Genomic DNA, 15417 nt, shown 5'->3' on the forward strand with positions numbered 1-15417 from the left:
CTTTGTGTTAGGCGATCTACACATTGTATTTCCTATGAGCTCCTCGGTGATAGTAATACGCTTAACAGCCGTTGGGGCGTTAAATCAGCTTCTTTATTTTACAACATTCTACTTTTCCAAAATTATTTTACAATTATAAATTTAAAGAGTGACATCCCTAATTTAGGCTCGATATACCGCGTAGCATCGCTACGTAGTGCGGAGACTTCGCGTCGTCTCGTCACTATTTCATTTTCAATGAAACACAGAGCTAATAAGCGACAGACAGCACCAAAACAAATTTTTTACGAGTGTTTTTTTTTGCCACTTTTAAAAGATTTGAACCAAATTTTTTAAATTCTACAAATGAGATTCCATTATGAAGTAATCGTAATGTTTTTTGTTAAAACAAAAGACTTATTCGTATACCTTAATTTTCGGGAAATGTATGTTTCCAATTAGCTTGAGCTTCGGCAGCGGACCCCGTGTTATACACAAACACTGGAACAATAAGATTTTCACAACACAACATAATGCACGCTTCTATTCGACGGATTCTAGTTCTATGGGGGGGGGGGGGGAACTATTATGCAATCTGATTGGGATTTATCTTTTTATATCTTTTAACACAAGATGGCGGGGGAAGCGTACAAATTAAAATTTATATGGACTCCAATCGCTCCTTCAGTCAGTTAGCCCACAGTTTCACACGTCTAGAGTAATAAAAAATTTGAATCACCGAAGTTTATCTAATTACCGTAAATGCTAGCTAAAAGCTTACTACAGTAAAATTTTTAAACGAAGGAGTTCATCATTCCCCGCGTTTTATTTGACTTTCATTGCTTGCCCCGTAAGAAGTATTATACGATTTTATATTTATACTGATTGCAGTTTCAATTGTACCCTTTTCGACTGTAGTGACAAGGCGAAGATTTTGGACGAAGCATCTATTTTTGCTCCATTAGTCGACGTTCCAAACGGTTGAAGGTTATCTCGCAAAATGTCGTTGCCGCCATTTATATTATAGTCGAATTTCGTCATAATATATAATTTGAATTTGAAAACGTATGTATATACTTGGAATGTATACTCACACCAGGCTACAAATGGAAAAAAAAAAACTATTCAATTTACAAATTCTAATAAATAACCTAAGGAAAAACTTAAATAGTATTTTGTAACGAGTGAAATTTATTTACAATATGTTTTTGACAATTACAGAAAAAGCTAGTGAACGCATAAAGGCACTCCTTTCAGACTTATTTAATTTATGTTTCTATGTTGTATATGTTTTAATATTGGCAAGGAATTAAACTTTATTAAGTATACAAAATTAAGCAAAAGTTGTGTGCCATTTTCTCTTCGGTTTTGAAGCAATTTTCATTTTAACACACTTTTATTAGCTAATATCAAACCCATCCATATATTTGCGTAACAGAATGTTTGAACATCATTCTCACGATATTCAAGGCGTCCAAAATGAAATATAAAAGTTTTGTACAAGGATCAAGCAAAGACAGTAATTTAGTTACAAAATTGACAAACAAAAAAAAATTAATTTTTAGTACGACTATTTACATATACATGTCTGCCAATTTTTAAACCGCATTTACTTAAGCTTTAGTGTTAATAAAAAATATGGAAATGCTTATGTGTTTTTTTCGTAAATTTAAATAGCAAAACAAAAGAAAAAAAGGTTATATGTAAAAATTACATGAGTGATTATTATAGTCGAATTTCGATCTAGGGATGTGTACTAGCTAATAAGATATAGAGATAGCTAATAAGCGAAATTGAGTTACTTACTTTCTGTAAACAAACGAATCAAAAAATTAAAGTCAGTTTAATTCTCATTTAAACAATAGTTTTGGATTGAAATAGAAAAATACTTACAGTCGGCGGCTGTGGAAGTAAATTGAAAAGATGTAAAAACAACTTAAAACAGTTGGCACTTACTTACAAAATGATTGAGAGAGGGAGAGAGAGAACATACTTTATGGCACCAAAACACAACATTAAAAAAAAACAGTCAACCAGTAGATACGTTCAAAAGCGATCTCTTCCAGACAAACGTGGAGTCGCGTGGTAAGAATTTATTTGTTTATAAATACTTTTACGATTTAATCTTGCATTTTTGGTGTAGTTTACGCGGGATTAAGCCGTAGAAATACATTTAATTATGTCTATAAATCGCAAGGCAGAAAATAAATATATTTTCTATTCTATTCTATTCTATTATATTAGTCCAGCCCATAAAATCTGTAACTCACTGCAACATAAATGATTGCTCTCACTCTTCGAAACACCGTGCCACATGGCGTCGCAACGCGAGAGCGTCGGTATCGCAGGATCCGACTGATGCATGACCACGTCCACTGCTGGGACATAGGCCTCCGCTAAGCCTTGCCACAAAAATCGGTCCTGCACTGCCTACATCCAGCGGATCTCCGCGAACCTCAATAGGTCTTCGGTCTATCTTGTGGGAGGCCTACCCACGCTACGTCTTTCGGTACGCGGTCGCCACTCAAGAACTCTTCAGCCCCAACGGTCATCCGTTCTACGAGCAATAAGCCCTGCCCACTGCCACTTCAACGTCGCAATCCTTTGGGCTATATCGGTTACCATGATTTTCCTGCGAATCTCCTCATTTCTGATTTGATCTCGTAGGGAAACTCCGAGGAAAACTCTCTATTGCACGTGACCTTGAGCGTCCTCATAAGGCTCATTGTGAGCGACCATTATATTACTAAAATCGCACGTTAGGTCATTATTCTCGTGGCACAATAAGAAGCTTGAAGACTGTCCATTTTGTTAGGGGCGTGTTTAGAGTGACTGGTAATGCCACCAGATTCGATTTCAGGGAGAAGATAGAGTCGGAGTCGAGCTTTATAACAGCTTTCGATTTCTGCATGATTAGCAGCATTTCCTGATTGGAAGACCCTGCGTACTTACAGCACAAGGACAGACAGAGATAAAAGATAAATTATTTAGAATTAAATATAAATAAAAAACAAAATCTTCCACTATGTACTAACCGGAGTCTGAAACAAAAATAAGAAATATTATTAATTTATGTCGACTCTAAAAATAATTTAGCCTGTACTGGTATTGTATATATGAGAAATTCCTATTATTGGACGTTTGTAATTCGGTCGCGCAAAAAAACGCTTCAAGGAATTCGAATGAAAATGAAGTACTAAGATATTTTATAGTATAAATTGAAACGTAGGATTTTTTGAAGTGATAACTTCTTATGTGAAGGTAAACCGCTTCGTAACGTAACGCGTTACGGCGCTAGTCCGTCTTGCTTCCCTTTCTCGCTCACGCATACGGCAGCGGTACGGAGAACGTATGTAGCTCTCAACTATTCATATATTTTTTTCAATTTATATTACAATTTTCCTTACATTATCATATTAATATACATAAAATTTAAGTAATAACCTAAGCTTTTCTCTAGTTAAACAATTTCAATATTAAATAGTCCAACTTAGATTAGTTTAAGTTATCACTTCTGTCGGGCGTCCAGAGATACACACGTTTTTTTTTTTATTGCTTAGACAGGTGGACGAGCTCACAGCCCACCTGGTGCTAAGTGGTTACTGGAGCCCATAGACATCCACAACGTAAATGCGCCACCCACCTTGAGATATAAGTTCTAAGGTCTCAAGTATAGTTACAACGGCTGCCCCACCCTTCAAACCGAAACGCATTACTGCTTCACGGCAGAAATAGGCAGGGTGAAGCTACCCACCCGCGCGGACTCACAAGAGGTCCCATCACCAATAATTAACTTTTGAGATCTGCTTTATTAAATAAGACAGTGTGCCAGCTCTGTCGCGAGTGTAGATCTATGGTTATTTACATTTTATAAGTATAGTTTATTGGCTGGAGATAGACACAAGCGACTCTTTATCTCCGGACATGCGACTTGTCTCATTCTGTCTCAAATGCGAATGTAACGCGACCTTATCGGCGGAGGGCAAGTCTAATTGTTATAAAAATAAAATGTTTTACCCAATACTGAAATGAAAAAATGAATTTTATTTTATTATTAATGTAATTAGTTTCATTTATTTATCATAGTTAGGAGCAGTTTTTTTGTTACTTATCCTCTTCCTTGCATCGATAATCCTCAATGCTGAGGGCTGTGACCTCATGAAGCTTTCTTGGGTAAATACACATGGTGGGGTCCCGCATCCTTCCAGTGCTTTTGGAAGAGATTTAGTTTTTTGAGGCCACTGAAGCCTTGTTTGGTTAATTAACCGCCGCCAGACATTCGCGCCAAATGCCATAATTATCATTTGCGCCTATAAGCATAAGTATTCAAATTTTGGAGCTTATTAGCTTAGCTTCAAAAATAAATACATATTGAACTTGATTTTTTTTTTTGTGTTATTCCATAGAGAAACACATTAAGTACCTATTTCCTTAGAAGATTTGGCTGAATAAGTACTGGGGATTAAACGTAGATACGCTATCCGTTAGAAGCGCCAAAAATGCTTATACATATTTAATTTATATAATTTAAAAAATTATTATATTTAAAAATAACATAAAAATGTACCGTCCGCTGTGTAAAAAAAAAACAATATTAGTTTTTTAGGAATCTCGTATTATTTTTAATTCTACGTAAATTAATTATAAAATCAATTTACCCATTGCTGAAATAGATTTTGAAAATGCTATTAATAATTATTTATATTGATTTCAAACATTAGTAAATTGATGATGATTGCTTGTGTGTCAATTCGGATACCTCCCAAGACGGGACCCCTGTTTAATAATAGGTCTATCAATAAAAGTCTAAGCAAAGAGTCGTAAAGGAAATGAAAATCTAATATCTTTGACTGACTCGGCGGTGGTGTAGTTTGCGCTCGACTGTTGTGCCGAGAGTTGCGGGTTTGATTCCCGCATCGGGCAAACAATCGTTATTTTTTTATTTATTGCTTAGATGGGTGCACAAGCTCACAGCCCACCTGGTGTTAAATGGTTACTGGCCACCCACCTTGAGATATAAGTTCTTAAGTCTCAGTATAGTTACAACGGCTGCCCCGCTCTTCAAACCGAAACGCATTTACTGCTTCACGGTAGAAATAGGCGGGATGGTGGTACCTACCCGAGCGGTGTTTATTATCTACATATTTATATATTTAAGCGCATAAAAGTATGTGTGTCAGTTTCTGGTGCGCGAAACACAGAGAATCCTAAATTGGGACCGGATAAACATTCAGTGCCTAGGGGACGAAGCGATTTCGCACCAAGCTCTAGCTTCTATAACAGTTTTTTACCGCTGGTAGGACTTCTTGTGAATCCGCACGAGTAGGTACTACCACGCTGCCTATTCCTGCCGTGAAGCAGTAAAGTAGGGCAGCCGTTGTACTGTTAAAACTGACCTTAGACATCATGTCCCAAGATGGGTGGCAGCATTTACGTTATAGAGGCCTATGGGTTACAGTAACCACTTAACACCAGGTAGACTGTGAGCTCGTCCACCTATCTATGCAATAAAAAAAGTCCAGTGGGACAGAGATTAGCCAGAGGGATAGTTAAGCTTATCCGGATTTTAAAGGTTATCGGATCCCCTCTTCTTCTTGCCCCCATCTCACATTACTGGGGGGTCGGTGGAGCATATCTTCCTATCATATTGCAGAGGCATTTGGTATGAGCTGTACGACTTTCTGACGTCAACCCTTCTCGAGTTAACGGAGTCCATAGGTATTGACAGGCTTGGCATGAGGTCTAACTATGTTGCATTAGGGTACTGGACTCCGGAATGATCCTCTCATAGTGATCATCATGAGGCCTTCCTTCAGACAAGGCTAATACTCCTCGTGTTGCCTGTGAAAGTTGGTGGCTAACAACCTCCTAAATTACCCAAAGGAATTCTTACCTCTGTCTGAAAATTTCAAAATAACAATTATTATAATCTCAGAATCATTTCCATTGGCTTAATTTATTTTGAATAAAACTCAAAGGAGTACTTACGACAATATTCTGAAATTAACGAATATTAAATTTTATTTAATTTATATTAATAATAAATAAAGAAATATATATATTCTTAATGAAAATTTACGAACCACATCCTGTAATTAAGCAAGTAGAATTATTAATATCGTTTAAAATAATGCAATTGATATTATTAATTATTTATTTATTTGGGAAACAAACAGTACAATACAAACATATTATAATATTTTAACAATATAGCTCAATCGACAACCAAACATGTTTCCACAATCAAATACACATATAAGTAGAAAGTGAATAGGGAAGAGAAATTTAGAAATTTAAATTACAAAAATCATATAATATATTAACATATACATTATAATGTTTTTTTTTATTGCCATTATTGGCAGACGATACGACCTATCTGATAGTAAGTTGTCATCGCCGCTCATGGGCATCAGCAAAGCCGCTGTCGACAGCAGCCGTATGAGAACGCCTCTCGCTTTCTTTCAGGCTTTAAGGCTTTTTTCAATGTAAACTTTTTTTATTCCCCTTATAGGCAGATGAGCGTACGGCCCACGTGATGGTGAGTGGTTACCGTCGCCCATGGACTACAGCAATGCCAGGGGCAGAGCCAAGCCGCTGCCTACTAATTCAAGTTTTTAAATTATTTAGTTTGGTCGAGGAGTTCCATGGCGTCTGTTTTCGCGTCAAACAATTATAATAAATTCTTTACAAACGAAAGCGGCAAATATTGTTTTAGAATCATAATATTTATTACTTACATGGCCGCTCTGAAGAAAAAATATTTAAAGTTTAATATTGCACTTGTAATCCTACTGCGCATATTAAATTCAATGGATGTGTGTAGTGTACTTAGTCTGGCCATAAATACTGTTACAATTAAAAATAAACAAAATATTACATTTGAATTTGGAATCTGTCATTTTTATATGTTTTTTTTTATTGCCTTTGCAGGCAGACGAGCATACGGCCCACCTGATGGTAAGTGGTCACCGTCGCTCATGAACGTCAGCCATGCCAGGGGCAGAGCCAAGCCGCTGCCTACTCATTGCTCATTGAGTTTTCTCATTTTGACGCCAATACATTGTACAATATTTTGCGATATTAAAATGGAGTGGGGTGATAAAGAGAACCGAATCGCTGTGATTGCATTATACAAAGTAGGTATGGAGCCAAATGCAATTTTTAAAACTCTCTATACGCTTGGTATTAGTAAAATGTTTGTGTACCAGGCTATTAATAGGTGCAATGAGACCTCCTCTGTTTGCAACAGAAAAAGATCTGGCCGTCCACGTAGTGTTCGTAAGAAAAAGGTGGTCAAAGCAGTAAGGGAAAGAATTGGAAGAAATCCTGTCCGAAAGCAAAAGATTTTATCTCGGGAGATGAAGATAGCACCTAAAACTGTAGCGGGCTTAGTTTAGACAGTCTGTGTCGAGTCGTCGCACAATAAACAGGTTGCAAACTGTCGTGTCTTATTAATAATTATTACCACATAATACCACACACACTCTATATAAGCACAGACTCCACAAAACCATGTCGCGTATTTTAAAAGATGACTTAGGACTTGCGTTTCGGACTTCATCAGAGCTGAAGACTGGCCGTCGTCTAGACCCGATCTTAATCCGCTGGATTATGATTTATGGTCAGCTTTAGAGAGTACGGCTTGCTCTAAACGCCATGATAATTTGGAGTCCCTAAAACAATCCGTACAATTGGCAGTGAACAATTTTTCCATGGAAAGAGTGCGTGCTTCTATTGATAACTGGCCTCAATGTTTAAAGGACTGTATTGCAGCCAATGGAGACCACTTCGAATAAGCTTTTTATACTTTAAATTGTTTTATATTTATGTATTAAACTAACACACTGTAAAAGTAATAAATGTTATTTGCCATAGAATTTGTTTTGTTTTCCTTTGTAACAGTATTTATGGCCAGACTAAATATATTATGTTATTGTATGTGTAGACTTATCCCAATTTGGAACAGGATAACCATGCGTGATTTCTTCTTTATTATTCTTTTATACCGCTTATGCGGTAAATTAATTTGTGTTTTAAATAAAACTAGCGACAATCACAAAGGATCATACCCGTTTTTCACTAGTGTAGTATAAAATCAGTTTTTTTTCCTCCACCTTATCCCACTAGGTAGGGTCGGCACAGCTAATTATTTTCTTCCATTCTCTTCTATCAGCCGTCATCTCAACACTCAGTCCTCTCTCTCATATCGTCATTCACACACTCCATCCATGTCTTCTTCGGTCGACCTCTTCCCCCTCTACCTCGCACTACCATGTCCATACATCTTCTAGTCGTAGCGTCTTCTCTCTACGCATCACACGTCTATACTACGCTAACCGTCCGCTCTATAATTTGTTAATTACCAGGGCTACTTTCACACTTCCTCTGATTTATATGATTCCAATGATTCTGATTAGGTATAGACTAATTATTTTATCACTGCCTTTCACTATCCAGCCGGTACATAGCTCAGCCGGACTGCGATTCCGGATATCTTTCTTATCCGTGTCCAGTTTTAAGATGGTCTCCATCCAAACAAGAGGCCGGTCCTTGTTAAAACCGAACCGAAATCCGAAGGAGAATAAGGCTGACATACTTTTTTTTATTGTTTAGGTGGGTGGACGAGCTCACAACCCACCTGGTGTTAAGTAGTTACTGGAGCCCATAGACATCTACGATGTAAAGGCGCCACCCACCTTGAGATATAAGTTCTAAGGTCTCGATATAGTTACAACGGCTGCCCTACCCTCAAACCGAAACACATTACTGTTTCACGACAGAAATAGGCGGGGCGGTGGTACCTACCCGTGCGGACTCACAAGAGGTCCTACCACCGGTAATTACGCAAATTATAATTTTGCGGGTTTGATTTATATTACACGATGTAATTCCTTCACCGTGGAAGTCAATCGTGAACATTTGTTGAGTACGTATTTCATTAGAAAAATTGGTACCCCTGGGGTCCTTATACGCATTAAAAAAAATTTAGAAAGTGAGTTTTTTTTGTGTCGTTTTTATGATATGCATAACTAAATGATTCCTTTTCCAACAAATACTTCGTCGGACATTGACATAATATATTTTATACGAGAACATTAATAAAATTGTATTACATGTTTCGTGACACTAAAATAAATGTGTTTTTAAAATGAATGTTTAACGTAATTTATTTAAGTGGAAACTCACCAGTAACTGAAATGCCAAAATTGATTTTTTTGATAAGTTAATTACAAATTCAAAAAATAAAAATAAAAAACTAATTAGTTTCTCTGCTTCCCCACATACACCGCTTCCATTGCGTTGTAGCTACATTGAATAATTAGTATCCCACGAATCTAGCGAAACTAGTTTAGTAACGCACAAAAATTATTATGATCCTTCACTATAAATTGGGGCTTCGAAAATGCACAAATCGCCCTACAGACACAGCCCACTGAATTTCTCGCCGGACCTTCTCAGTGGGTCGCGTTTCCGATCCAGTGGTAGATTCTGCGAAGCACTAGTCTTGCTAGGGTCAGTAACACTCAGCTCCTCTCACAGCATTACTCCGGTTTGAGTCCCGTGAGCTCATCTACTAGTTAAGGTTACGCTGCAATAGCCTCTCAAGGCTATCAGATTAGGTAGAAAAAAAAAACAGTTAAATTTTAAGTGAATTGTTTTGTAATTAATCAATCGGTCCACAGACGTCCACTGCTGGTTTTAGGCCTCATCCAAGCTCCGCCACAGCGACCGGTTCTGACCTGATCAAGTTACGTCTTTATATACGCTGTCACCACTTTAGTTATTTATTTTATTTATTTATGTACACACAAAAAAGAAGACATAGTTCAGAGTAATAGGAAAATTATTATGTACAAAGGCACTGCTTATTTCTTTAAGAAATCTCTTCCAGCAGACCTGCGAGAGGATTATGAGAATAATAATTAAAAGTGATGAGTGTGTGTAGAACAGCTAAAATAACAAATACAACATGAGAATTATAGTAATGCACATACACATAGCAAATATTGTTAAACTTTAGTAATATCGGCTCCAGCATTTAGCATAATACATAATATTATTTACATGATGATAAGTTTACGGTATAATATTGCGTTTTTATTGCTATAGTTATATTGGCGCGTGATCGGCCTTAAATGCGAAGATTTTAATTAGATATGCCCACGAGTCGTGAATGACCAAAGAACTTTAGAAAATAAGTCTATTCATATTTACCGTGAACTGAAATTTAAGACAATCAGTGGCTTTAGTATGATTTTATAATTTAATCTATTATAGGGTGTATTGATATTGTTTTGGAAATTGCTCACACGATAATGTTAATCGATCGAGATATATAAATATCAACAATAAGATAAATAAGATGGCATAATAATTTAAATCTTGTGGAATTAGTGTTTATGATTGAATTTCGATCGTTATATCAGACTAGCATACGACCGCGTCATAGCGATGAGTCGATGTCGCTCAAGGACATCAGCAATGGGACACAGTTGTAGTCTACTTAAAAAAAATTCAAATCTATGCTTTTTAAAATTTAAAAATTAACTTACTTTTAGCTGTGTAAAATCAAAATATAATTTTAAGTAATGGGTACACACAATATTTATATTACAATCGAAAACAAAGATCATTATTAAAATTCTAATCAACAATTTTATCCTTCGAGTCCACTTAAGCTACGGAGCTGTACGAAACGACAGAAATATTTAATAACGAAAGTAATAAACACGTGATTTCAAAGAGAAAGTGATTTTATGTATGTAAAGAAAAATCTTTTTTTACGTAGTTTTTATATATAGCCTTTTTAATCAAAAGATAAGGATTTTTCTTAAATAGATTGACTGAAGTCTGTCATTGCGAAAAAATACGAGTTCAGTCTTATTTAATTGAAGAATACTGTGTAAAATGATTTGAGGAAAATAAAGGCTTTAAATGTTATTTAAATTCGATGCGACTGTGCCGGTGTTTGAATCCTGCAGACAGGTACACATTGCTCTAATGAACTACGCACTTAATGTCTCCAAGAACGACTACCACGATGAAGGAGAAGCATAGGCACTACCACACTCCAGTTGCTACGAAGCAATCATGACTATCGTACTGAAGTATGAGACTTGCTTCGTCAATACACCAGTGCCTACGTTTGCCTACGTTTGCCGCTAGGGGCGCTGTTCCAACTGCATACAAATTTGAGTTAACTTTTACGCTATCGAGAACGTTAAAAAACTCGCACTAAAGCACACAGATGAGCTAACAAGTAATTCACTTGTCCGCGCAATCAAAAAGAAAGGATCTCTAAGCGAGAATCGAACCGCGACACGCCTTTTTGTTTTAGTCAAACGAGCATACGGTCCAGCTGATGTTGAGTGGTTACCGTCGCCCATGGACGTCAGCAATGCCAGGGGCAGAGTTAAGCTAATATCCGATAGAGAAATAATAAGAATACTATAATCTCTACTTACAACTTCCTGTAAAATAGATTAAAACAATAATTAGTTTTTAATATGACAAAATTTCAGCTTCTGAATACGATTTACCCACCTTTTTTTATTGCTTAGATAAGACGTCCGGTGCATTCGTATCTAGCGATGCACCGGTGTTCGAATCCCGCAGGCGGGTACCAATTTCTCTAATGAAACACGTACTCAACAAAAGTTCATGATTGACTTCCACGGCGAAGGAATAACATCGTGACCTAGGACCTCTTGTGAGTCCACACGGGTAGGTACCGCCACCTTGCCTATTTCTGCCGTGAAGCAGTAAGGCGTTTCGGTTCGAAGGGCGGGGCAGCCGTTGTAACTATACTGAGACCTTAGAACTCATATCTCAAGGTGGGTGGCGCATTTGCGTTGTAGATGTCTATGGGCTCCAGTAACCACTTAAGACCATGTGGGCTGTGGGCTCGTCTTACCATTTAAGCAACAAAAAAAAAGTTAGAACTCATGTCTCAGGCTCGGTGCCAGCATTTACGTTGTAAAAGAAAAAAAATGTATTTTTCATCTTTACTCCTCGAGCTGGTATTACTGATGTCTACAGACCTTGATATATTAAGCTGAGCGAGGAAATCAACCAAGCGGAGGACATTAAGATTTTCGTGCGGAAAGCATCTCTTCCCCAGCTTACTGAACACCACTACTCTCTCTCTCTTTCTTTTTCTCATTCTACCTTAGCTCCCAACCATTCCATACTGATACCTTAATATATTCTAAATTATAATTTAAGCAATTTTAAACGATTCAACTCACGTTTGTCTGAAATTTTAATGATTTTTAGACTTTATAATTTGTTTTTTTTATTCGTTAATATCTTAGCTAATGTCTTTATGTCGGCAAGGAGTAATCAGTTGACTCCGGCTTTCACACAGTAGCTCGTGAATAGGTACTAAGCAAATAAAACAAAGGTAATCGCATATCGAACATAGGAGAACTGTGCTGCTTGTATTTGTGCATATTTGTACACATTTTTAGATATTTGTACATATTTATATGTCGTGGATAACGACTTTTAGTTGTCGTGGATAACGACTTTTAGTAAAAGACGGTGGTTTTGATTATTATTTTAAATGATGAGATGTTGTTTTGATAAATATCACAAAATGAGGGGTAGACTACGTAACGCCACAGTATAAAATGGCGGTACGTGGACAGAGTCGTGGCATTCCGTGTCAGACAGTCATTCCGTCCATCTCAGTCAGTCGGTCTGTCGGTATGTGCAACGAAACTGTCGGTTTATCCTGTCATTGTGAAAGTTGTGTGTGTTGAGTTTCAATAATTGTTATTCAAAAAGTTTTATTAACTAAACTGAGTTCAATCGAATACGAGTGATGACGGAACCTACCGCTCAGCCATCCCTGACGTGTGCCGACATCAGAAGTGAGATCAGGACTCTACTCTCACTGGCGTGACGTGTTTGAACATGTTCGAAGTACAGCAAAAAAACATGATGCAGATCAGAATACTAGTAGTGGTACGCCACAAGAGCGTGAATGCAGCATACGTAAGTCTTGTAATAACGTCTCTGTTACCTCGATGGAAGATCTGAGCCACGAAGAAATCATCACATCTTACGTTCTGGCTCATGTTGCCCAGTTTGACTGTCGACTTCATCACATGGCATTTACTAGCGGAAATACAACGCGTAACAAGCTATTGCAAGAAATTAAGGCAAGTGCAAATCTCAAGTGAAACTTCCATCGCAATAATGGATCTGTCATGATGAGTGGGTAGTTCCGACAAGAGTTATTTTAAGCGGCTGACTTCTGCTAGAGTTACATGGCACTAGTGCAGTAAAACCAGGACATGAGACTGTGAATTGTCGCTGAAATTTTAGAATCTAATAGATTCAATACCAATAACATTACACGTTCGATGACTTCGGGCTCCAGCAAGCAAGCAAACAAGAAAGCAAGCAAGTTTCCGTGGGGAAGAAAAATTGACACATCTGAAGTCGTCGTGACCTGTAAGATAAGACGTCCGGTGCGTTCATGTCTGGCGATGCGGCGGTGTTCGGGTTCCGCTGGCGGATGCAGGTTTTTCCGGTGAAATGCGTGCTTGTGCGTGCTTGACAAGTGTTCGCGGTTGGCTTCCTCAGTGTGGGAGTAACATCGTGTAGGAGAGGTGGAACCCGTAAAATTGTAGTTTGCGTGGTGGCTGGTAAGATTTGTTGCGGTAAGAATTTTGTATGGTGGTAAAATGTCTTGTGAGTCTGCACAGGTAGCCGGAGGTGAGACTTCCGCGGTCGCGGCCCACCCAGTCCGCGGGAACCGGGCAGATCGCCTCGACGGTACGGAGGCCGGCCGACGGGTCCGCCAAACGAGACCACGCCTCCAGCACGGACTGCCGAGATTGGAGCCCCCGCGCTCCGGCTGCACTTGCGCTAGGGCGCGCCGCCTCGTAGGAGACTGTGAGGTATCCTTGAATAGCTCTGACTGCGATCGCGCGCTGCCGGCGTCGCAGCGCGGCGACGTTCTCGTGGGTAAGGACGTGGCACCAGACGGGTGCTCCGTATAGTGCCATCGACCGCACGGGTACCATCACCCTGCCTATTTCTGCCGTGAAGCAGTGGTGTATTTCGGTTTGAAGGGTGGGGCAGCGGTTGTAACTATACTAAGACCTTAGAACTTCTATCTCAAAGTGTGTGGCGCGTTTACGCTGTGGATGTCTATGGGTTCCAGTAACCACTTAACGCAAGGTGGGCTGTGAGCTCGTCCACACATTAAAACGAAGAGCGTAATCAAACGAAATTAGATCCGGAGTTTAAAGGGCCGTTTAAAGTAGTTGAAGTATTGGATGGTGACCGTTACACATTGAAAGCTTTAAATTCAAAACGTACTTACAAATACCCACACGATAGGCTAAGAAACATGCCAGCAGGTCACATACCAGTCGAGGTTGATGTAAATGATGATGATGAAGAGCAAGCTTAAATTGTGGTGAAAACTCGAGTAAGGATAGTCTATCGGCCGTATTGTGTTCGACCGTACCAGTAGCCATTACGTAGTCGTAGCCCGGTAGAAATCGGTGTCTCTTGAGGCAACTCAAGTAGTCCGTGGGTGCGCTGTGCGCGTTTGGCTCTGGCGGAGGTCGGGGTCTGTAAAGACCATCGTGTGTAGTCAGCGGGTGATGCACACGGGCGATCCACGCTGTGGATGCGCATCATGAGGGCAATTGTGATTGCTGGTCGGCTGGAGAGCCGTGGCGTTAGATATTTTTACTCGGAAGTTTTCTTTGATCTGAGTTCCTGTAAGCTATGCCTGATTGTACAGAGTAAATTTGAAGTTTGATGAACGACTGTGGTACGTGCTCTGGCTGCTGAATAGTGAACTTTGTATACCCTATTGTTTGATTTGGTTAAAATGGTATTAAAACAGTTTAAAGCTTTGATGACTTTAAATTTTCCGATAAGTCGTAAAGTGTAGTCAGGAGTGATCGAGCGGAACAAGTGTTCTCGTGGATGTTTTTGATTGTAGGTTAACCATCACACGAGGACGTGTACAATCAAGAAGGCCGTGTCGCATTCGACACGTGATTGCTGCAGCCAATACGAGATATGGGACGCAAACGCCGTCTGTCGGCGCTCGATGGGTCAACTATTCACCGGCCGAGCGGAGCAACGTGCCGGTAGCTGCGTAACATCGGGCAATTTTGGTAAATAAGAACAATCTGGTGAGTCGTATTATTTTTATTTGGATTCGGGTGCCGAATGCTCTCTTGTCAAGAAATCTATTAGTAGTAGCTTCATAACTCATCAATTTTATACGATGGTTCTCATAAAAGGTTTCTGTTGTTTTGACTCAAAACTGTACGGAACAAATCCTATGCGATGATTTATTGCTTACCTATTGTATGTCATGTACTACCTGATTAGAACACTTAAATCTAGTGTCCTTATTCGAAGCCCAGACTTGCGTTATTGATGACCAAGCTCGCGGTG

This window comes from Bombyx mori, chromosome 23 (assembly GCF_030269925.1).
Source record: "Bombyx mori chromosome 23, ASM3026992v2".
NCBI classification, from domain to species: domain Eukaryota; kingdom Metazoa; phylum Arthropoda; class Insecta; order Lepidoptera; family Bombycidae; genus Bombyx; species Bombyx mori.